The sequence below is a fragment of the Eumetopias jubatus genome, unplaced genomic scaffold, assembly GCF_037043125.1.
Source record: "Eumetopias jubatus isolate StellerSeaLion01/CBP00866 unplaced genomic scaffold, mEumJub1_p1.0 scaffold_1, whole genome shotgun sequence".
Taxonomy (NCBI): Eukaryota; Metazoa; Chordata; class Mammalia; order Carnivora; family Otariidae; genus Eumetopias; species Eumetopias jubatus.
The window spans coordinates 60652016-60672346 of record NW_028274807.1 but is presented as its reverse complement, the minus strand read 5'-3'; positions in this window follow the sequence as shown (position 1 = coordinate 60672346).

Sequence of the window (20331 nt, the reverse complement as noted above, 5' to 3'; positions counted from 1 at the left end):
TGACTAATATCAAGGGGTAGCATTTCTCTGATACAAATCCAAGGGAGATGTTTTACACTCATTATTGCCCAATCCTTTTGCAGAAATGGATCCCAAAAACTAAAAAAGAAAAACTAGAGCAAAGCTACCCTATGTGAAATTAGCAAGAATATATGGTAGCTAGTATTCCTCTTAGACAGGTAGTACCTGCTCCTGGAAGACCTTGAAAACCCAGTGCTTATCAATTCCAGGTGTGGAGATTTGCCCTAACCTTTCTTTTTTATGGGATCAGTTATCTGTGTGGTTACTGCTTCCTTTTTTGAATGGTCAGGGATGATAACCCTACCAATAATAGGAATATGCAATACAGGACAAATTGAAAGCAACCAATGGGAAAAATTAGTGTCCACCACATATTAGGTAAGTTCCTCCTGATCTGGTTAGCTACCCTATTATACACATATACATATATACAGGAGACTCTCTCAGCCAATTTACTCTCTTAATAGATTCACTGGTGTGGGCCTCTAGAAATTGTATTTGGAGTGCAACTTGGTCCTTCCTCCATTCAGAGATAATTGGTCTATTGGTAACTAGCTGATCCAAGAAGGACCAATTAGATTCATTCATTCTCATTCTTTCTCTGTATCCTCTCTCTCTCTTTGAATGTGAACAGATGATATATACACACACACACATATACATATTTATCTTTATCTCTCATTTAGAATTTTGAATTGTGAGATAGAGAAGCTAAGGTTATTAGTAACTGAGTCTTTTAAATTCAGGGCTCCAGAAATAAAGTCTATGAATTCCTGCTCTTGAGGTTTCTATAAGCTTGGCTGTTCAACTTCTTAGTTTTGTGTGATATCTAGTTTCCCTTTGATAGATCTCTTTCATAGACTTAAAGCTGGTTTCTATTATACCCCATCAAAGTACATATAAATAATAGAAGTGTGTGTGTGTGTGTGTGTGTGTGTGTGTGTGTGTAGAGACAGAGAGACTGAGAGACAGAGAGAGAGAGGTGGTGAGAGTGAGGGATTAAGGGGTGATAGTGACCCTTAATAAACTGTAAACATAATCAAAGAAATGATTGTTTCCTCTGGACACCAGCTTATTTTGAAATTTCTAGTTAATATGCTTTTCTATTAAACTCTATATAAGCCTAACATATGAAAGATTTTCCAAAATATGCATGATATTAATTTTTCTATATTAGACTTTTACTTCTAGGAGAAACAGAATGTCCTGGACAAACTTGATCCAATTGTTACACTTTAAAATATTTTCAAATATTACCTATATATTAAGAAATCACATTCTTTAGGTTGCAAAATTCCATTGCCTATGTGAGAATTTGATAAATTTGTTTTATTAAATTGGTAATTTATGTCTATCAATCAGGGACACAGGAGAACTGAAATGTCCTTTGTAGAGATCCTGAGTTTAGAAGATTATATAGGGTATTAGAGTTGGGTTGGAGGGGTGCCTGGGTGGCTCAGTCGTTAAGCGTCTGCCTTCGGCTCAGGTCATGATCCCAGCGTCCTGGGATCAAGCCCCACATCAGACTCCCTGCTCCGCCCGGAAGCCTGCTTCTCCCTCTCCCACTCCCCCTGCTTGTGTTCCCTCTCTCGCTGTGTCTCTCTCTGTCAAATAAATAAATAAAATCTTAAAAAAAAAAAAAAGAGTTGGGTTGGAAAATGTTCAGGATTGCATATCACTTCTTCTGATCAAGATTAACTCCTGACGCATCGAGGAACCTTGAAGTTGTATGAAAATGGTGCTCAGGGGATAATCTTTGAACTGTGCTTCCCCCAATCAGGTTTCATCGCAATAGTCAGTCACTTCCAACCAGCCCCACACGCCTATTCTTCTGCCTGACTGGGCCCTCATGTGATGGATGTGAGCACAGCATGCCTGGTAATCTGAGTGCCTAGAACCCGGTTTAGAAGTGAGGTGGGGGTGGGGGTGGGGATGGGGGAGAAGCAGCCAGTTTAACAAATGGATAAGAGAAGAAATCTAAATATGAAGGAAAGACTAAAACAGAAAAAGATAAAAAGAAAAATAGTGGAGATTTCTAAATGTATTTGAACTGACCCTGGGGTTGCATGACAATTTGAACATTGGCTTATTTAAATTCTGTCACTAAAGTTTTTGAAGGAAATGATAAAGATATACTATGCTCCCATCCATTAGCATGGTTACTATTTACTCTGTAGAGAATAAGGAGAAGTGGGAATGGATTTTATACAGAAAGCAAGGGTACTTCTTTGCATAGAACAATGAACACTTTGGGTTTCAGTATGTGGAATTCCTCAGTTAATATCTTACACTTGAAAACACGTTGTTTGCAAAACACTTTTATTTTTATCACTTTATTTGAGCCTCACACCAACCTAGTAGAAAAGGCAAGGCAGGATTTGGAGTGTTCTTTTTATGTGCCCACTATATCGATGGATAAACTGAGGCTCAGAAAGATTAAGTTACTTACCCAAGGTCACAGGACAAGCAATTGGCAGAGCCAGGTCTAGAACTCAGGGGAAGGGTTTATTTCACTACAAAGACATGAAACAGGACATTAAACAAAGAATATCTAAAAGAATAAGATCTGTAAATAATTAAGGATAGGGAATCTGGAGGGTCACACTCCCATACTATAACCCGAACTCTCTGCAAGTGTGGCACTCTGATCTCAGCAGACAGGAGAGGGAATTGTAACTTTGACCACAACCACTTTGTGAGGAGGACCAATGGAATTGAGTATGCATTTACACAAAGCCAGCTCTGAATAAGTTCACAGCAATAGTCTGCTCCAAAACACCTCCCCTAATGGCCCATTATCCATCTCTCCCTTCCTATGTTTTTTTTAAGATTTATTTAATTTTTATTTTAGGGAGAGAGAGAAAGAGAGAGAGCACAAGTGAGCAGGGGCAGGGGTAGAGGGAGAAAGAAAGAAGCAAACTCCCTGATGAATGAGCCCTACCCAGGGCTCAATCTCAGGATCCTGAGATCATGACCTGAGCTGAAAACAAGAGTCAGAAGCTCAACCAACTGAACCACCCAGGCACCCCTTTTCCCTTCCTACTTTTATTCCTTCAATGAATATTTTTTATTGAGAAGCTACTATGTGCTAGACATAGCTTAAAATATCTATTTTGTCTAAAACACCTCTTTGGAAAGTTGGAAGGAACACTTTTTTTTTTTTTTTTTTGAAGTTCTCTTTTCAGAGCCTCATGCATCAAACACTAGCATGGGCCGGTATTACATAATCAGAAAACTCCCCCTGGACCTGAGGAGGGAAAAAAAAAGAAAAACTCAAAAGAAAGAGATTGAAGGAGATTGAGAGCAATGAGCAAGATATGGAATAAAGGTGTGGAGATTAGAAAACATTACCCAGCTTTAGCAGTTGAAGACAAACTTCACCTATAAATCATTTTGTCTTACTGTTCTTCTCAAGGCCATGCCAATTCAGTCAGAGAAAATAAACTATGTAGAGTCTGGCAAAGAGCATTTTCATGGAGAGCTGTGGTTGCAATTTGCCCTATATTAACCACAATAGGCCTACTTCAGAAGTCAAATCCCTTCAGTCCATTCAAATGTAAGAGAAAGATAAAGTTGATCTGATTCTCATTCAAGTAGCAGACATTTGAGGGGCTACATACCATTCAACCTCCTTTTACCTCCGTGAGAGCTTTCCCTTTGTGGAATAGTAATTGGATATTTCAGTGGGAAGGGAAGAAACCCAAGTAAAGGTAAAATTGATTCTTGAGCACAGACCCCAGGGCACAGGCCAACACCACATATATTTTTGGAAGTTTGTGTGTCAATGAGGTAAATCAACTAAGTAGCGAGAAACTGAGTCAAGTTCTATTTGGAACAGTTGTGGGCAAAGCACCATGTGTAAGCATTGTGGGATCTTAAAGGAAGGGCAGTAGAAGATCCAAGACTGGTAGCCATGTGTCTAACCTGGCACTCTGCTAACCTCAGAGGTTGGACTAGTTTGCTGGGTTGTTGTGGGAAGACACTGAGAGGATGTTTCCAGAGAGCACCAGTTACATAGTTTGGAGAACCACAATAGAAATGGGCTCATTTTGTGTCTGCTTTCATTAAAAACTGATGATTGTCATATTTATACATCAATAATAAGAATCAATGATGATTAGCTTCATCTCAAAATTTGATGCAAATAGATTAAACAAAAATCTACTAGTGGTTCCATCCATTTAGCCATGCCACAATTTATGGAAAGTTTGTAAACCTGGTTTTATATTTATTTAGGGAACATATTATCCACAGATAAAGCCAGTTACTGTACGTGTCAAACATTGTGATAGCCCTGGAACTAGGGAAAGAATTAAGATTCCACCCAAGCAGCTCACAGTAAAGACACTGGTTTATGAAAAAAAAAAAAAATCTATATAGTGCAACAAGCGATTTAATAGTGATGCTACAAAATACAGAATGGTCACAAAGAAAGTGGAACTTAGGGAGGTCAAGAATGGCTTCAAAGAGCTAACTCTGACAGAGGAAATGGGAATTTTCCAGGCAGAGACAGAAGTGTCATGTGGACAAAGTATACATTATGAGCAAGAGCACCAGGGCCTGAAATATAGATATGGTATCATTAGGTTGGAGGAGCAGGTATTTGAGGATGGGACTGGAAAGGTAGGCAAGACTAGATCATGTCATCCATGCCGAGAACTTTGTATTTTAGCTTACAGTTAACAGGGGACCACTGGTGGATTTTAACAAGGAAAATAATATGACCAGATTTGCATTAGGTAAAGATAAGTGTGGTATTCTATGCAAGGAGATTTGAAGAGCAAGATGGAGATAGGAAGTCCAAGCAAGAAACTTATTGCCATGGTCTAGATGAGAGGTAACAAAAGTCAGAACCAGGTTATTTGTGATGGAGTTGAAAAGCAGAGGACAGATTCAAAAGCTTTTTACCTATAATCAAAAAATTAGTATCTGGATGTGAGGATTGAAAGCAAGGACTGTCTTCAGATTACTCCCAGCTTCCTAGAGCTTGGAAACTGGATAGATGGTGTTATAGCATAAGGGATGGAATTTGGAGGAAGACTAAGTGGTACCACACAGAAGACACTGAGTCTAGTTTTGTACATAATGAGTGCAGATGTCTCTGAAATACCTAGACCTAGTGATATCCACGGATCAGGCACCGAGGAAAGATATCCAGTCTACAGATTGGGAAATCACCCTGGCAGTTAAAACTTCCAACATGGATGAGACCACCTAGAATTAGTGTGTTGAATGAGAAGTGGATCAAGATCATTAACGAAAAGATAATTGATATTTGAGGAGAAGAGAGTGAGAAAGTCAACAAGGAAGACCAAGAAAAGCTTCTCTGAGAGGGAGGAGAGTTAAGGCAGCTCTCATGGGAGCTAAGTGAGGAATTTCAGGAAGAGGAAAGGACAACAATACAAAATGCCAAAGAGATATCAAATAAGATGGAAACCAAAGAGTCACTGGAGGTGGTGTCTTTTTTAGAATATGAGAACAGAAGCTTTATTAAAGTAAATGGAATAGTGAATGAGGAGTGCTAAAGAGAAGGAATCACCCCTGACCAGAAGGAATTGCTCACTGATAGTAGACACACCACAATACTGACAAACAGGCAATCCCAAGCCAAGACTCCCATTGCACAACTTGGAGAGAAAATTTTCTTACATTTGTATTGATTTTGTCTTCACATGAATTTTGTTTAATCTCTACAAAAGCCCTTTAGGGTCAGCAAGGTGGGGTTTTTGTTTGGTTGGTTTTATTTTTTTAGTCTTCATCTTATAGGAAACTGAAGCCAGTATTATGTGATTCATTCAAGATCACAGAATGAGTAAGTGGCATAAACTGAGGACTCTCAGCACAGTGCTCTTCCCAACACCTCAGAGAATGTTAAGCGGACTTCAGTACAATGGTGCAGAGGCAATCCGACCACACTTCAGAAACTCAGAAGGGAGAATTGCCCACAATCACTTTCTTGATTGATAAGAGACATGCTTGGTTGCCTGAATGCCTCTCTGATAGCTAATAGGGAAGTGAATAATTAAATGCTGTATCTTCTCTTGAGATGACCTGCGTATGTGCATCCTTTGAAATAGAGGAATATTTTAGACTTGTCTTACTCTATCAGTGAGAACAAGGGGAACATTTGGTTAATATATATGCGCTCCTGTTGACTGAAAGACATCCCCCCCTTCTTTATGGGGTCAGGTAAAACTGAAGTATGTGGATTAATCAGCCCCACGCACTGCACTGATAATTTCGCCATGACGGAGGCAAAGGAGACCCAAGCTACTCTCCCTGTCAGTGAGCAGGAGCTTTGCCCTTTCGCATAAAACATGAAAGGAGGTTTCTGTAGTTTTGCCAACTCAGCAAGAGAGAAAATTAACCCTACATTTTCTTATCCCCATTGCCTCAGCCTAGGGGGGTGGGGGGACTTGAGTTGTAGACTGACAGCATGAGGGAGCTGAGCTCATTGTGTATGCACCCTGGCATGGCTTAGAAGGAATTACAGTCACCAGATATGAACTCATTTCTGGATTTGCTGTGAATTTTCTAAGGTTCTCTGCAAGTCCAGATAATTTGGCAGGAAAAAAAAAAAAAGCCCTTAAATGATTTCCTCTTCTGTTTAAATTTGGAAATTTGTGATAGAAATCACCATTAAAAAAAAAACACAGTTTCAATTATATTAAGTAGAATGCCTCCATTGAATTAATTCACATAGTCCCTGGGTGACACTGGGTGTGGCTCAGGGAGATTTAGTAGGAATCCAATTTATCACTAGGAGGAATGGTCTGCACTAAGCAGCAAGGCGGCATCCTTCCACACCTTTCCAACACCGCAAGGGAAAGGCGCAGTGAGGCTGGAATTCCAAATCACAGATCACACTCCCTCAGAATTATTTGTTTTACGAGGAAAAAAGCAGATACTGGTGGGGTTGAGAGGTGGGGGACGGAGGGGCTACTGGCTTGCACTGGTATTCTTTACAGTTCGATTACAATTTAAAATCCTTATTTTTAAACAAAGGAAACACCTCAGTTTTCCAGCTTTGTGGACACAGATCACATCTTGCAAGTTTTTCATCATCTGCAATACGCATGGTAATTAAGCTATTTAAAGTTAGCCCCAAGATATTTGAAAATCAGAAACCAATAAAATCTCAGGGATTCTTTTATTCCTCCTTTGCCCACTCCTTTACCATGTTCTCATCGCCACCCCACTCCCATGCTCTTCTTCCTGCTATAATAATCCATGGTGATAATTAATGGCTAATAAAGATCATTTACGCTTTCTTCTCACCCACTGGCCATGTATTACAACTCAGAAATCCAAGATTGCTTCTTTATGCAGCTCAAGTGGAAGAGGAGGGAAGTGCAGTCCCTCCAGCCCCCTCCCACGTTTCTCTGGATTTCATGGGTGTGGCAGAGTTTAGACCTTTGCAGGTTTTTGCCCTTGTTTTATTCCCTGTTAAGGACTAGGATGATGAATAGATGGCAGAGGGATAAACACAATCGGGTTCTGCCCTGAATGATAGAGGATCATTTCACCCACAAGCAGGAAACCTGTGTGAGACTTAAATACTCACGCTCTCTAAATGCCAGTCAGTATAGTGTGGAGCCCACGCCCTGAATACACCATTTCCTTCTGTCTGATTTAATGGTATCCTAAATACTGACTTACGTGAATGATACACAACAGTACTCAATAGGGCACGTGGCCATTTCACACAGAGGTACGCATGTATAAAATGCATGGGCAAATATGACCATTTCTATACCTTTCATGTTCTCTCTTGGATATGATTTATGCTAAAACACATGCGGGCATGTGGAATCTGTGCAGAGTACATGCCTGACTGTTGTACATGAAGTATGCGGAGGCTTTATACATTTACATGCGAATTTCTACAACTCCCCAAGCACACAATTTCAGCTTTATCACTTTGCACATCACAGTGAATGCTTGGGGCTGTTAGTGAGATAGAACCCAAGCGAAGGCAGCAGTCCCCCTTTTTGGGAAGGGAATTCTTTTAGCTTCAATTCCCTTTCTAAAATTATGCTTGGTTTCTTTTGTCAGAGGGGGTGTGTGTATACTTGTATGTGTCTACTTGGGGTGGCAAAAAGTTGTAAACCGGCATATTTTTCTATCCAAAGTGAAACCTTTTTTAATGAATAGCATTGGCTTCCTTAGGGCTCCGCCTTCCTAAATTTTATTTCCTCAGCTCACCAGTGGGGTAACCTCAGAACGCTTCCTTGACAGTGTGCTTAACCCAGCCACCTGTATCCGTTGCATTTATGTATTAGAATGAAGGAAGACAAGGAAAGGAAATGTCCTGGTTTGGAAAATGAGCCAATGGAGGAAGCATCAATCTCTGGAACCATATAGCAGTTTAGGGAAGTAGTACGTGTAAGACCCTCATGCTCTTTTGCAAACACCCCTACACAAGCCACACACAAAACCCCGGGGTGTCTGCTACTTTGAACATTTTATTTATTTATTTATTTATTTTAACTTATTTATTTTTTCCCATGCCTCTCCACCCCTCTGCACCCACTGATCTATATTCTGCTTCTGTTTCCCTTCCCCTCCCTCTCCTTCTTCATCCTCATCCCCCCCACCCCCACCCCCTTCCAGGGCGATGGCTAAATGTGCAAAGCTGGCAGGCTGTTTCTTCTCTGCTCCCCTCCACCCACTTCGGATTCAGCGAGTGTATTACAAATTGCCCAATATCCAATACCTGCACAGGAATAATGCCCAAATCCTATCTCTTGCACCCCACCCCTAAGGCAATCAATCTGCAAAGGGCTTTTTTGACCAAGACCTGCCCCCCCCCCCGCTCCCACGAGTATGCACACACACACGCACGCACACACACTCACCCACATCTCACACCCATTTTTCTCTTTAACCTTCGCCAAAATCATTCAAACATGTTCCAATAAATGTTTGAAAGCTTCATTTGGAGAATGCCAGGGCACTGTCTGTTGCTGCAGAATACTGAACTCGTCATTCCTCCCCACCCTCAGCCCAATCAAGTTTCTAAAATGTCTTTCAAGAAATAAGTGAGCAATTTGAAATAGAAGCAAAACCTGGGTAGTGGGGGAGGGACGGAGGGACGCGGATTCTCGCTAAGCTTGTATGTGTCCCTCTTCTGATGAAAATGAGTCACCATACTTAGTATCCAAAATGTTAGCCCGTCTCCGGTCACTGACAATCCCCGGAAAGATGCAAGGGTAGGGAGAAGGGAAAAGACCTGATTTCCAACAGGTAATACTCGGCTCGTCTTTCCCATCCCATCGGAGCCCAAAGCTCCTAGGGGCGTGGTCCACCTTCTCCTCCGACCAGCTGGTGCACAATCGGCTACCGATCTTGGGAAGGCGATTTTCCCCCACAGCGCCAATTTCTCCTCCAGCCCCAGTTGTCTTTAGAATCTCTTTTTAAAAAAGCATCTTCCAAATCACAGTTTCATTCATTCATTGAAAGATAAATAAATAAATCCTTCACATGTTTTACCATTAATACCTGCGCCCATTTGAAGCTCATGCATGTACGAAATAAGGCTTCTTCCGCAGCACATGTGAGAAAATTGTACGACAGAACAAGCAACACTCATTACTGAATATGATTCCTTCGACCCCGCTTTTTGCAAATAATTTAAAGGATTGCCTCCCCATCTTGTAGGTAGAGTCCACATCTTTTCCCCACACCCCTTTCTGTACCCACACCCGCAAAACCAGAGACCTAAAACGCTGAGCATTCACTAAGAACCCCCCAAATCTTATTTCTAGCCAAACAGGCATATTTTTTTCTAACCTCATCCTAATTAGTAGCAGCGTTCCCAAACCAGAGCATGAAAGACAGAATGGAATAAAAGCTGGGATGCAACCATCAGTTACCATATGCTAAGGAAACGCGAGCACCATGGCCAGAGCAGAAGCAGTTAAAATATTTTTTTTTTCTGCCTTTACAGGGAGATATTGTAGTCTGGTAATTTCACAACAGCAAGAAGTAAAAATCTTTAGCTCTACCTGTTTGGTTCTTCTCATACAGCACAGCATGGTTGTATCGTCCCTTGCCTTCTTCCTGCCTTCTCTCCTTCCTCCTCTCTCTTTCTTATTCCCCCCCTCTCCACCTCTTTTCTGCTCGCTTGCTCACTCGCTCTCTCGCGCTAGCGCGCTCTCCCTCTCCCTCCCTCCCTCTCTCTCTCTCCCTCACACACACCAGGGCAGTTAGCAGCAACTGTAAGGTCCACAGCTACTGCTCATCGCACATGCTCGCTCGCTCCCTCTCCCTCTCCCTCTCTCTGGCTCTCTCCTCTCTCCTCTTCTCTCTCTTCCCCTCTTTTCTCCCCCTTTCCCTCCGTCTGTCTTTTTCTTCCCTTTCTCTTTCTCAGAATTGTTCACTAGCTTTCAATGACTAATCATTTCCCCAGCCCCCACCCCTATTCCAGACAGTCACCCCCTCCCAGTCCCCTGCCAGCCTCATGAATATTTAAACATCTCCAATCTGGACCCAATTACCCACCGACTTTCCCACTGCATTGAGATGGTGGGGTGAGGGTAGAGACGGGTATTCCAGCCGGTTCAGGAGATTGGATGGAATGTGTTTTAGGGAAGAGGGGCTTGAGGAACGCTTGCATTTCTTTACTAACTCTTCTCTTTCCCAATATCATAAGAGCAAAGAACAGCTTAGTCAGACCTGTACCAATATGTTATATTTGCTATTTAGATTTTATGTACGTTTAATAATTGTGAGGGTTAAATTCTCTCAAAGAAATGAAACAATATGTAAATATACACTATGAATACTGTTCTCAGTATTCATATAATCTAAAATACATCTATATAAGCTTAAATATGCACAAAGAACATACCTCATATATGCTCCAATATCCTTGAGAAATCCACATGAATATGTAGCATTTTAAACATTCAAAGCACTTAAGTTAAGAAATGATAACTAATGTTTAGGAATTAGCATTCATATCTAAAATCACACAGTGGTTCTTAATGCACTCACACCTGTTTGAAAATTGAGGTTTCTTCTAATTTTACTTAAAAAGCAGAGCGCATTTGAAAAATAAGTCTGTAATACTAATGGTGCCCAAAATGACATTTTACACTTTGGTCAAGAAGAGTAAAAGTCGGGGCGCCTGGGTGGCTCGGTCAGTTTAGCGTCTGGATTTGGCTCAGGTTGTGATCCCAGGGTCCTGGGATCGAGCCCCACGTCACCAGGCTCCCTGTTCACTGGGGAGTCTGCTTCTCCCTCTCCCTCTGCTGCTCCCCCTCTGCTTGTGCTCTCTCGCTTTCTCTCGCTCTCAAATTAATAAATAAAATCTTTAAAAAGAAGAATAAAAGTCAACTTAATTGTTATAAGAAGAAAACATGTATCATGATGTCCTATGTCTTCGATTCCTTCTACGCTCTTTCATAATTTGAGTAGAGGAAAATGTGACTTTAAGAAAAAGTGTATCTAACGCAATTTTTAGATGCATGGTACTGTGCGAACTTGAGAATGTTACTGACCCTCTCTGACCTAATTTTCTAATCTGTCAAATATGGATTACAATGCCAACAAGTTGTGAGAACTAAATAGTATAATGTATGTAAAGCATTAGGATGGAGCCATTCTTACTACATAGTAGCTTTACCTCAGAGATTGTACTTTTCTGAAATTTTGGTGGCATTTTTAAATGAATATCTCAAAGAACTTAACAAACTATTTCTTGTTGTTCATTAGTGACAAGCATCCCCAATGAAACACCTCATGTTCTTTCTAGTCTCTCCTAGACACAAGCCTAGTTAATGGGTGTCAACCAGACAGCTTATTATCAAACATATTATCAGGATCACTGAGCTTAATAGGTGCTTAATACATTTTAACAAAATTCAAGGTACATCCATCTCAGAATGGACTATCTCAAAGAAACACCGAAGAGGTGATGGTTATATATTATCCCCAGAGGTTTTTCTGAGCATGACCTGCTTCAAATCCTTCCTTACTTGCTCTTTTACTCCCCTGTTGGCTTCTTAATTTTCATGTTTTATGATAAGAAACAGAGTTAGACTCTGAGTTTAATATTTTTTTTAATGTTCTAGTGAGTCAGAGTGAGCTTTCAAAAACAACCTTCTATGGATGTTAAGTGGTAGAAGAGGACAAAGAATGGGTAAGAACAGGCTCCATCAGAGACGTTCCGTTGTGGGTATGATGGCCCTACGGGCTTGCCTGGGGTTGAAGAGTGGAGAAGAAAGGAAAATGAGGAGATGAGGACTGGGGGCAAAGGAGAAGAAATTGCTTCTTTTGGTGTTTAAACAGACCCATAACTTCACTGATAAGATCATTTTGTCCACTATGGTGACCTAGTTGGCCATAGAAAGGGGCCATCTCCTTTCCTTTCCAATGCACTCCCCTCTGCCCCTCCCAATTATATCTTTTTCCCTTTTATTTTTTGGAAGGGACCTTGGAAACAACATGACATAATGAAGTCAGACAGAGCCTAGAGCTCAAAACCAGGCATGGGCAGGGATGAACTCTTTGACTAAATACATTAAACCACCCTCTTGGCACCAGTTTCCCCAGCGGCTGACGTGCACTAATTCATCTAATACCCAAATGAGGGAGGTGTGATCGTTAATCCCATTCTGATAGGGATACAGGATACGAAAGCTAAGTGAATTAAGTACCTAGCCTAGGTCACACAGCTAATAAGAGGTAAAGCTAGGACTCCAAAACCCTCTTAGCCACTAAGCTACATGGCATTCAGTGGACTACTGTACCTCTTTACCTCTGGTCCTTAGGGGATTGGACAATACAGTGGAAGTTTTCGTGTTGAAATGACACCAGCATTTTGCAAGGTCCACCTAACAGATCCAGCCCTTACCTCAAGAGCCATGGAGAGCAAGCTGATACCCTCATCCAACAGCAAGCCCTCTGTATACTTCTGACCAAACATCACCTACTTCAACGACCCTCAGGTGCCTCAGTATTTAGCGTCCTCGCCATTCTGAATGCCTCCTTCTGGACATACTACATTCAGTCAATGAACCCCTAAAATTACTTTCCAGAAGGGAGCTCAGAATTCCAAATTCAGTTTAAATATTATGGACTCAATTCCAATACATTTTTTCCCCCTGAGCAATGGAGATTATAGGATGGTAAAAGAATGAGAAGAGGAAAAGCACACTGATCTGATCTTGGCAAATTAAAATAAATAAATATAAAATAAAATAAAATAAAATAAAATAAAATAAAATAAAATAAAATAAAATAAAAAAATAAAATAAAATAAAATAAAATATAAAATAAAATAAAATAAATAAAATAAAATATAAAATAAAATAAAATATAAAATAAAATAAAATAAAATAAAAAATAAAATAAAATAAATAAAATAAAATAAAATAAAATAAAATAAAATAAAATAAAATAAATAAAATAAAAAAATAAAATAAAATAAAACAAAATAAAAAAATAAACTAAAATACCAGTATTACCCTTATCCCCACCAGCCAACTATTCAGTGGAGCCACTAATCCTTATCCTCTTACAACCAATCCCAGAAAATGCCTAGGCTTAAGCCCCATGGTTGAACCTTACATAATTTTAATTGGCAGGTTAACTCATGAGACTGTCAGGTACATTCCTAGCTGTAGGTTAGGCAGCAACATCATTCTAGAAGAGGGTGAAGAGTGGTGGAGGCCAGGTGCCGGTTCCACTCTCAGATCTCTTTAAACTTCATACTAAAGTGATATTGTTTTCATAATCAACCTGGAAGACTCCGGGCTTTATGAAGGGCTCCGTCAGAGAGTGTGTCATTTTAGGAAAAGGACTGGCCCTTGAGAGAAGAGTGTCAGCAGCGCAGGTAGAAACACGTTCATCTTTTTACTCCCCCTTTCCGGAGCTTATTTTTTTGACTTTCAGTCTTAGCTTTTTACCTGTTGTATTCTTGTGCTACGGCTGCCGTAACAAAATACCACAAACTGCGTGGCTTAAACAATAGATATTTATTTTCTCACTGTTGTGGAGACTGGAAGTCCAGAGGATTGGTTTCCTCTGAGGGCTCTACAGGAAGTATCTATTCCAGGCTTCTGTCCATGGCTTTGTAGATGGCCACCCTCTTGCTGCCTCTTCACATGGTTGTCCTATGCACTTGAATTCCCGGTGTCTCTGTGTGTCCAAATATCTTCTTCTTAAAGGACATCAGTCATATTGGGTTAGAGCCCACTCATATGACCTCATTTAACCTTAATTACCTCTTCAAAAACCCTATCTCCAAATACAGTCCCATTCTGAGGTACTGGTTGGGGCTTCAACATAATATCTTTCGAAGGACCCAATTCTGTCCGTTACACATGCATTCTCCATCAGCACTTTTGGACGTCACTTACTTATTCAAAACTTTCTGTGTTACAAAAACATCCTGCCCTCAAGGAGATACACACATATGTGAAAAGTGAAACAAATGCTGTTTGGACAAAACACGATTCAATGTCAAATGTGTGTTATAAGAATTTAGAACATAAGAGAAATCGCCATGGACTATGGTAGACCTTCCATTTCATGATTAGGATTTGGACAAGTACAGAAGACATGATGAGTTTTAGAGAAGGGAAAGGGGTCACGTTGGAAAAGGTAAAATGTACCACCGATCACTGCATGATCAAGAGATTGTCAATATGGAGAAGAGGGGCAGTTGTACAGGAGGGTCGTAAGAGAGAACCTTAGAAGGGCAGGCCACACCCAGATGGGAAGAACCTCAAGGGTCAGGCAAAGGGGGTGTATTAGTGTCCTAGGGCTGCCATACAAATTTCCACAAACTCGGGGGCTTAACATAACATAAATTTATTCTTCCAGGGGCACCTGGGTGGCTCAGTCGGTGAAGTGGCTGCCTTCAGCTCAGGTCATGATCTCAGGGTCCTGGGATTGAGCCCCATGTTGGGCTCCCTGCTCAGCGGGGAGCCTGCTGCTCCATCTCCTTCTGTCCCTACCCCCCACTTGTGCTCTTTCTACCTGTCTCTCTCTCAAGTAAATAAGTCTTTAAAAAAATGTATTTTTCACATTTCTGGGAGTCCAAATTTAGTGTTGACAGGAGTAGTTCCTCTGGATCCTCTGGGGGAGAATCCATTCTATACCTTTCACCTAGCCTCTTGTGCCTTGGGCAGTCCTGGGCATTCCTTGGTCTGAAGAGGCATCACTCCAGTCTCTACCTCCATCTCCACACGGGCTTTCCCTCCCTCTGTCTTTCCTTCTTTTTATAAAGACACCTGTCATTGAATCTAGGGTCCACTCTAAATCCAGGATGATCTCATTTCAGGATCCTTAAATTAATTATATCTGCAAAGATCCTTTATCCAAGTAAGGTCACATTCATAGAAGTGGGGGTTAGGAGTTAGATAGTTTTCTGAGGAACACAAGTCAACCTCCTGCAGCAGATTACACATAAGATTTGTTATAGGAATAGTTTAGACAATACCTGTGGTAATGTTGTATAGTATGGAATAGAGAGAAGGGTACACGGGGACCTGGTGAGAGAATTGTGGAATTGTCCTAATGCTTAGTTCAGGGAGGAAAGGTGGAGAAAAAGTGAACTGTCACTTGCTCAGTGCCTAGTATGTTCCAGGTATCACATAGATCGCACTCTCCCTATTTTGTCGCATTCACCTCACAGAAGAATCTCCTGGGGAAGAGAAAAATGGGAGAACAACTGAAAGTGGTTTGGAGCCTGGGCCTGGGCAGCCTGGAGCATGAAAATACCAAACCCAGATGTGAGGAGGTCCAAGAAAAGGGCTGGTACTGTAAGGGAGGCGATGAGTCAGTTCTGAAAGCATTCATTTTTCAGAAAGCATTGAAAGTTTCAAGTGTGTCGCAGGATCAGATTGTAAGAAAGAAGACTCAGAAGTTGTGTGAGCCTGCCAAAGGTTTCCAGGCAGACGTGGCTACATTGGGATCCAGGGAGAGGCGAGCCTCTATGAAATGATGTCACCACATTAATTAGGGTGATACCATTTCAGTATGGCCTCACTGCCAGAATTCATCCTGCTTCCTGCAGACAGACAAGGACGCTCTAAGTCTCTAGCCATCTTTCCAAACTTGCCACAAATCCCCTCAGAGTTTCACTTTCCAGTGCACTGGAGGCCATCCGAATCTGTGAGTAGCCAATATCCCAGAACACAGGAATCTCAGTGAGGGAACCACGTACTGGTGACATGGGAGGAGATGAAAGACACGTGGCCCATACCCAAGACTCAGTAGCCATGCAGCTCCTGAGGAAGTTTGTGATTACCTGAGTGAACAGATCTAACTCAGTGGCTTATGGAGTTATTAATAGCAGCTGATGTGAAACATTCCATCAGGTTACACAAACCTCCACCACCAACACAGGATCAGGGGCTGAAATGAGAGTTTCATTTGATTTGGTCATGAAAAGAACCACAGAATGTTTCCCATACTTCTCTATTCCCCCTGAAGTTTTGTGACAGCTTATTTGCCAGCCTGTCTCCTCCCTGTAAAGCACATTCCTGAATGGCAAGCACCGTGACTTACTTTTTTTTTTTTTTTGTCTCAGAGGTAGAATTTAGGGATTCATCAGTTGCGTATAACACCCAGTGCTCATTACATCAAATGCCTCCTTAATGTCCATCACCCAGTGACCCCATCCCCCCCCCTCCCCTCCAGCAACCCTCAGTTTGTTTCCTATAGTCAAGAGTCTCATGGTTTGCCTCCCTCTCTGTTTTTATCTTATTTTATTCTTCCTTCCCTTCCCCTATGTTCATCTGTTTTGTTTCTTAAACTCCACATATGAGTGAAATCATATGGTATTTGTCTTTCTCTGACTGGATGTCTTAGTTTTTCTTTTTTTGTTTTTTTCTAATTTGTTTCTGGTGTCTTCAGCAGGGGTATAGGTGGGTTTTATGGGACCTAAAGCTTTTACGATTTAGGGGAGACTTCCTTAAGAAAAAGAATACAAGTCAAGTATGAAAGTGGATATTTATTTGGAATAAGAAACCACAACAGGTTATATATATATATATATATATATATATATATATATATATATATATATATTGATTTTTACCATAAATATCACAAAATTCAGAATAATAAATGTGACATTTTAAAATAACTGCCTGACGCATCTCTATAATTTCTACATTTTTGGCTACATGTTCTCTCATCATCTCTTTGTATAACAATGACTTTATAATGTAATATTCTAAAGAAGAATGGAAAGATAATCTAACCTTTCCTCTAATGCAGTTGATTGGATTTATTTTTATTGTTATAGTTGGAGGGCTTTAAACCATGAGACTTCACATACTGATGTGTTTTTGGTAAAGGGCACAAGTGGTAATACAAAAACACAGGAATTCTGAGAAATTCCAAATAATTGCTCTGGAAAGAGAAAAAAATATGCATGGTATATTTATAAATTATTAATTATTAATTATGTGGCATTATCAAATTTATTCCTAACAGAAAAGAACTTTGGTTTTGGTTAGGCTTTGGTGAAAACTGATTCTCTCACATTAAATTTTATACAGCTGATGATTGGAAAAATTTCCCACAGACTAGCTGTTGGTTCATACATTTCAAATCTTGTTTCTCATCTTTACCACATGACTCAGGCGCTACGTAACATAAGCCAAGTGATGTTTATATTTGAATTCAACCTCTGGTTCTGCACTTCAGGTTACCATGCCCAGTGAGTTGGCTCACTATATTCCTTGGAGCCATAAATGGCTAGCAATAACTTAACTGTACATAAAAGCCCCAAGAAGAAACATAAATACATTCCATTAAACCCAATTTAAATGTAACAACAATGCAACCACATCTTACCCAGTTCCCAGAACTGCCCACAGCCACTCAACACAACCTGACATGAGGGGAAATGTTGCCGAGAGGAAGTTTGAGTGGAAAGAGACAGAAGTCGAATGGATTGTTATTAAAATATCTTACTATTTCAAATTTTATATAAATGAACAAACCTGTGGCTCATGGCCCATGTGAGTGGGGAGTCCTAAAGCTTAAGCTGAATTAGCTTCTTTGTAAATTTGCTTCTGGTTTCTAGTATTGACACAGAGCCAGTAAGTCTTCAATAAACAGTTGTTAAAGAATAGGCAGGTGGGAGAAAGGGAGAGAAGAAGGGGGAAAAAGGAGGTGAGAAGGGGAAAAAAAGAGGGAGGAAGGCTGTTTGAACTAAATTTCAACCATTAACTCTCAGGATCTCCAGTTGTTTTAATCTGTAATTGTGATTTTTGTTCTACACAGAATGGCTGTTTCTCACCAGCTCCACTCATATCCTGAATTTGTCCCATTCTAAACTTCCTTCTGGAGCGTACGTGGCTTGGGGAAATGACAAAATGCAGCCTTCTTGGTGGGGTCTGAACATGAGTCTCTCCATTTGTGTTCCATTAAATGTTAACTGCCACTCTGTGGGAATCAGATAGGTGTCCTCCAAAGGCTATATCCCTAAACTCATCACCTTTTATCCTCTCCCATGTCTTGTGATACCTCTTTTACTGTTTTTGATAGACTACAGCTGTTGGGAGGTATTGTATACTACACAACGTATAGTTGGACAGTAAGAGAAATTTCAGATGTATGGCTTCATGTTATTTAATTTGCTCATCCGGACTTGAAGCACTGATAGATTTCACTTAAATATTATTAACTTCAACCTTCATTCAAACAGGGCAGCTCATCCTACAATATAATCCCTTGGTTTGTTTTTCTTCTTGTTCCCTTTCTCCAGTCCACCATGATTCTGTCAAGTCTAGAACTGAACTTTTTTTTGCTTAAACAACTTTGACCCTTTTTCTGTCTGAAATCCAACTCTACTCTCCTTTACATTAAAATTCTTCATAGTGAAGCCATCCAAAACATACTTAGAGTGGCTACTGTACTCTGTCCACAGAATTTTCTTGAACAGACGTCCCCATTCTCTGTCCTTAATGCTCTGGGATATTTATTTCCAACAATTTTCATCTGGTATTCCTTTAAATCCCTTCTAGTACCTGTTAGATCCTCCAAAATTCCTCTGCTGACTATTTGGCTTTCTATTTCCAAGTCTCTATTCTTTCCTTCATCTCAAAGCCCCAAACTTCTCTAAAATTTAACAAAAAAATTCCACCATTCAAGTTTTAAGACTCTCTGTTGTTTGAAATACACCTCCCTCAATTTTCCAGGCAAAATTAGCATTTAATAATTCTCCCAGGCCGTCTACAATTGCACTGTACTTCAGTCCACACCCTAGTCTCTTTGACCCACATAAAGACGTTTACTACTAGAAAGTGATATTATATTCATATTCGTTTACGTATATTTTAATCCATTTATTTAGACTGTACAGCACTGAAAGGTCTGAGTTACTGAAACTGGAGCTCAAAAATGTCATCTTGTCTATGTCCTAGCCACTAACTAATGACTAAAGTTTTATTTACTTTTTTTAAGATGAGGGAGTCTCTCATTAAGGTTTTGTCATCCTCATTCCTAAATATCTGAGATATTAGGGGAGTCTCATTTTAGCATATTGTTGTCTTCTGGGGGCCTTCATTGAATGGATGTGTTTCATGGTCTGAAGGAAAATGAGGACATGGGGCCCCTCTGCACAAGTCTTGAGGTAATCAGTTTCACAGAAACTGGACCCTGCGTGCATTCAGTGTTTTGTATTGAATGCTCCTGAACTTCAAAGATTCCAGAAGTTTGGATGATCCCTGTAAGGTCATCTGGCCCGGGTCCTCATCTGATGTTACCAAGTGTTAAAACATCCTGTGCTTGAAGGAAAGCATGTGGCTTCCAAATTTTTTTTTAACTTTTGACAACACTTGGCGTATTTGTTGTCCCTATTCATTGTCCTTATTCTTTCCTATAGAAATTGATATTTGTCTCCTACCTGTTAGTCCTGTTTGTAAACCTTGGGGCCACTTAGGATAATATCCCTTTCACAGACTCTTTCAGCAAGTGTTTAAATATGGCTCATCCATAGTCCCTGTCTCTCGCATACTAAGCATCTCTTGAGCTATTTTTCATTTAACAAGATTTTGGGTCCTTTCATTCTGGTTACTCTCCTAACTCCTTTTACTATGCTATAATTTACCAGTAATCCTTAAAATGTAGCATCCCTACCTAATAATTACACTTGAAGCGAGAAAGCAATAAATCAGTGCCATAATTTTAGATGTTCAATATCAATCAATATATGACAGAATTGTCAGATCTCTGTGTGTGCGTCCCACCACCATACCATTAAGTTGTGAACCTATTCACGGGTGTGCTGGTACATGTTTCGCCACTGGCTCTCAAGGGGCTAGGGGTGAGGGAGACATGATG